Genomic DNA, 5,672 nt, shown 5'->3' with positions numbered 1-5,672 from the left:
CTCTTTGTTGGCGTGGAGCGGAGTCAGGATGGAGGTGTTGGCATCATCAGGCAGGTTCTCGAGGCTGGTTGCAGGGGTGGAGTTTGCTGCTAGTGATAATATTTATATATCCACAGCTTTGCAGGGGGAACATTATTGTTTCTGGTGTTCTGTTCATTGTGTCAGCTGGTACCACTAAAGAGCGCACAACTGCATTTCTCTGTTGGGTTAATCTGATGGTGTGGAGGAGACAGGCTGTAACTGGCTATGAAGAAGCAGGCAGAGTGCTACAACAGTGGTCAGGAGTAGGGATGGCCAGACTAGCAACAAATGAGTAAATAAAATGCAATAACAGGTAGAACATCACCTCTTGTAGCTCGGGTATTTATTATGTGAGATGAGAAAAGAGGGTGTAGTTCACACACCTGCTGCGTAAAGTGCATTACGAGCATGGCTTTCTTCACCAGATGGACTTGTGCTGCAGGGGGATGGCACACCTGGCCTGGCGGTCCCAGGTAGCAACTGGAAGACGTCAGAAGGTGCTGGCACACTTACATGGACTCTAGGTTTTGGGCTTCTGCTGGAGGCTCAGTTTGGGAGCTGTGATGTGGGTCGATTCGTCAGCTGCCTCCTCTTAATGGAAAGTGAGGTTGGGGGGGGAAAAATTGATCATGAAATAGGAAATCGAAGGACTGATCTGCTGCTGTGTTCTGCTTGCGCACAAAACAGGGCGATGCAGGACAGCACTTCCTTGACATTATGATTAAAGAGAATAATTGCCAGTTCTTCCTTCTCTTCTGAGTGTCCACATCAGTTCCTTTGAATGTGAATGGGATTATCTCACAGCCTTTGGGTGAGACATTTAATTTTAGCAGCTTTCTTAGAGTGAGAGGAGATGAGTGCGGCAAATTCAACAGCAGAGTCTGCCCTGTCCCCTTAGAAGATGCCCGGACTTGCTGTCTGGCTGCCACGCTAGGTATTTCTGGGGCGCTCAGGGCAGGCTCTGTGTGTGTGTGTGTGTGTGTCCCTGCTGCCTCCCTCATCACACAGTTTTCTCCCTGGTGCTTTTGCTAGTGAAATAATTTCAGATTTTTACTCAAATATCTTAAGCACTAGTACACAAACTAAAGATCTGAACAGAATAAATTCCACAATGCAGAAACCGGCTATGAAATAGGGAATCCCTGTATCTGACTGCCTTCAGAAATGGTGGATGAATGTTTGATGTGGGCCTCATTCAGTGAGGCTCTTTCTGGGACGGATCCCATCTAACATCTCTGCACGCAGGCTGTATCGTGCGTGCAGAGACTTATCCTTTATTTGAACACCTGGACCACTGAGCGCAAATGCCGTGTTGGCAATGAATGTCTTTGAGATGCTGCTTGAACCTCGTCAGGGATGGGGAAGGTCTCATCGCCAAGACTGTGCCGAAATTGAGTCGGTGCCCTCTGAAGATAAAGACTGCTCACCTCCTGCCCTGCTTCCTCAGTAGCTGGATGCAGGCAGTCGCGGATCAGGCAGGACTCTACAGCAGCCTGGGTATGTACGTGCAACCTGTTGTCCAAGTCTTTTGGGATGCTTCTGTGAAGCATGTGCAAAACTTCTTTTACTCAGTGTGCTTTTCAGTTTTTTTAACTGGTGTTGGGGAAGAAAAGATCTGAATTAAGAGTGTAAAAGTAAGTGGTCTGCTCAGGACAGCCGCAGTAACCCAGCCGTGGTGGATTAGCAGTATCTCGTGTTGGTTGGCTTAGCCTGTGAATGCTGGGTCACAGTTTGCAGCGGCAGTCAGCCCTGCCTGTCCCCAGCAAGCAGAGGGGGCAGAGCTGGTGGTGCCCCGGCGATACTGCTGATATAGAAAATCCTTCCCTGCACGGCAAGTTGTGGGGTTGCTGCTCCCTGTGGGGGCTTCTGGCATGTTCATGGGATGTTTCCTTCAGCTGCTGTCTTGCTCACTGCTCATTAGCAGCTTTTCTGCAGAGATGCAGTGGCATGAAGGCAATTACTGAAATGAAATGAGATTTAAGCCATGGAGGAGGAGTGAGGGTTAACCACCATAAGTTCCGTACTGGTGACTGCTGCATCTGCCAGGCGTTCGCCATAGTCTGGTCTGCAGCGTGGGTTTGTTGGTCACCTCGGGATTCAAGGTGACTCTGCGCTAAGTCCACCTCTTGGTTTTTCAGCAAAATTGGTGCATGATACAGGGCCTGGGAAGCTGGGGTTGCTCCTCCCCACGAGCAAGCTGGAGAGCTGCTGTCCTGGATGGGTCAGGGAGCCCCAGGACCCAAGAGGGAGCTTCAAGAAGCAGCAGAAATCACAACTGCTAAAATGAACCATTCTTGAGCTCTGCTCAACTCAGAGATCCGTAGTGGTTGTGGGAGAGGTGGAGGAGGCTGTCTCTGCCTGGTTCTTCCTCTCTCAAACCTTTTCCCAAGCCCAGACTCAGGTGGAGCCCGGGGCTCCACACCCCGCGTCCCTTTTGGGTGCTGTTAGGTGGTCAGGCGGACCTCTGGGCATCTCGGATCTGCCGCTTTGCTTGGCAGAGCCTCACTGGGATGGGATGGGAGTGGGAGCCTGGCTGCTCACCAGGCTTTTGCAACCTCTTTCCCCACATCTTGTGGGTCATGACAAGCATCCTCTATAGCATGTGGGACATGTGTCTGTGGGCAGGATCCTGCCTGAGGAGGAACCCATTTCCCCCTTGCCCTGGGACATCCCTCGTCCCCAAACCCCAACTGCTCTGCACTAAAGGGACAGTGCAGAGATTTCACCTGCTGCATCTCAGAGGGAAGTGTAACTTATTTTTTTATCTCTTGGGATAATGAATTATCTTGGGATTGTATTTTTTTTAAGTCATTACAAGTAGCAATCTCCTGGGAGGTACAGATAGTTTGGCTAGAAAGGCAGTGCTCAGCCTGCACATAGCAGGAGGAGGATTTTAAATTATTTTTAAATACTTCTCATGAGTGAGCAGATTTACAGTGGGCTGTAAATATTTTGCAGCACTGAGTTATAGTAGCACTGCACAGGCCTGGGCTTGCTGGCAGCCACCGCAACGGCACTGCTGTAAAGGCATTGTTGTGTGGAGAGGTCTTGGTGGTGCTTACAAATCTCTCTAAAAAAAGATAATGAGTCAAATTGGTACAGGGAGAGCACCCGGGACGGGGAGATCTGCACCTATGGGCTGCATCTCGGGGCTCAGCCTCTCCAGCCTGTTCCACTGGGGATTAAATACAATAGTAATAATAATAATATAAACTGCTCTGTGCCCCAGCGCAAAGGGCAGAGTTCCATGGGGATGAAGGTCTTGCACGGGGCTCCCTAAGATGGGTCTGGGGTTGAGATGGAGCCAAGTTAGCAGTGGTAGGGCAGGACCTCTGAAAGCGTCTGCATTCAACATAGGAGCACGAGGGTTGTGGTGAGACCCAGGTACGTGCTCCCAATCCCAGAGCAGTCTGTCCCTGCACCTGGGAAGAAGCCTTCCTTAACCACAGGTTCGGTGTTTGGCTTCTACTATTTCCCTTATTCTTTTGCACAGAGGTGTTTTGAAAACTTTTCTGCTTGATGAAGAAATTTGGGATCATTGTGACAACACCGTATCTCCAACTCAATGCCGTGTTACCCACTTCAATAATTTTACCACCACGTTGATTCTGTATATTCAAAAAAGAGATTTATGTCTTTTCCTGGATTACCTACTGCAGAGAAGCTGTCGTTGCTGCTGTTTCTCGCAACAAGACTCTTCCCTCAGCCCCAAATTTTCTTGTCCCTCCTCCAGCACTAGAGTCCCATTTCACAGGTCTCGTTGCACTACAACTTGTGCAGGCGTTTAGATAATTGCTATTTTTCTTGGCTATGCTCTGCAAACATGTTTAATCACTTGCAGTAGTATCTTTTGCCAAGTACCGCATGCGTGTTTGTGAAGCCTGGTTTAATTCTGCTTTAAATATTAAATACCATTTGTTGTGTAGCTGGTTACTCGCTGTACTCCGTCAATATGAAAATGTGCAGCTTGCTTGATGAGTGCTTTTCAAGTCGGAGATATATCGGTAGCTGGCTGAAACCGCGTGTCCCCAGCTGCTATTTCTGTAGCTGCGTTCAGCAGCCTGCGTTGGTGGGGAAGCGGCAGTGATGGAGTCCTGGGAGAGAGATTTAGTGGTGAACCCCTTGTGCCAGCACGCGAGACAGTCACGGTGGCAACGGGTGCTCTTCAACCCTCCTTCTTGGGGAGAGCACCCCGAACCCAGATCATCCCGGCCATCACACTGGAAAGGCCAGGAGGAGCAGGTCCTTGTCACAAAGGATGTCACATCCCCAGGTGGCCACAGCCAGAGCATCCCTAGGTCTTCACAAGGCTTCCTGAGACGGACCCCCCGGCATGGGATGGCACTTGTAGGTGTCTTGGGCTCCCTGGAGCGATTGCAGCTCATGGCCATGGGATGCTGGAGCCAGTTTTTGTGGTCTTGGCTGGTCCGGGGCAATGTGGCTGTGGTCGCTAGGAAGCGTTGGAGTCTGCTTTAAACACGCACCCCCCACCTAGGCTCTAGCTCCCGGGCTGAAGAGCCCGGCCACTGCCTGAGCACCTTGCTGAGCAGCAGCACAGGGCTTGACTGCGGGACCCTGGCCCAGCAGGGATGAGGCAGATGCAGAAACAATTTTGGCCGGTCGTGTGAGTTCCCTGTTCCTCAAGCAGGGATGGGCTTCCACCCGGGTCAATGCCGACCTACTGGTGCCTTTCAGCGAGGGGCAGGCTTGTCCCTGCAGTGCAGGGAGCTGAGCCTGTCATTTGCTTGAAGGTTTTGGCCTCGTAAAGGGCAACTTTTTCTCCTTTTCCCCACTGAGAAGAAGCTGGCAGGAGAGGATGCTTGGCAGTGGGACACATCTGCTAGCAGCAGGGTCATTGTGTCACCAGAAGCACGTGAGATCTAGCATTGTCCAGCCCATGGGGATATTTGAGTGAATGAGGGTGAATTAACCCCAGTCTCTGGCGTTTGGGGACATTGCTGTCCTTGTCACATGCCAGCCCTGAGCCTGTTCTGGTTCCTGGCAGCCCTTCGGAGCTGCCGCTGCTTGGCTCGGCGCAGGGGGTTATTTAATGCATATCTCTATTAACAGGGTGTCAGATCAGGGCAATAGGAATTACAGCCTCGCAGGCTAAGCCTGCTGTATCTGGGGTCTCAGTTCTGCTCCACTGAGCCTGTTCCTGATTACCGGGATGTGATCTGCGCTGTAAGATGCTGGCAGCCGTGTTCTCGCACTGTTCCCCGCCGGCCTCTGCGGAGGCACCGCGCATCAGCTCCTTCCCATGCTGCGGCGTGGGAGAAGAGGTGGCTGGAGATGCTGGGGGGCTTTGAGCAGGCTGTGGGATGGGGCAGCCAGGGTCTGCCCTGGGAAGAGCTGGCAAACTTGGGCCAGGGACCCGTGGGAGGCCTGGGTGTATCCACTCTGTCCTTGATGGAAACCCCTAGGCAAGAGGGTCGCTGCTGGTGCTGAGGATGGCGATGGCGGGACCTGTTTAACCAGCGTCCAGCCCCTCACATCCGAGGAGGCCATGCATCCTCTCTGGCCCTGAGCAGCATCCTTCTCCATCCTGGATGCTGTCTGAGGATGCTCAGGCAGCCTGTCTCAGGAGGGAAGTCCTCTCTCACCTGCTGAGCTCCTTGCTCATGTTCTCTGTATGAAAGCTGGGTTGGGGT

The sequence above is a fragment of the Ciconia boyciana genome, chromosome 24, assembly GCF_034638445.1.
Source record: "Ciconia boyciana chromosome 24, ASM3463844v1, whole genome shotgun sequence".
Lineage (NCBI taxonomy): Eukaryota > Metazoa > Chordata > Aves > Ciconiiformes > Ciconiidae > Ciconia > Ciconia boyciana.
Note: the sequence above shows the minus strand (reverse complement) of the source record.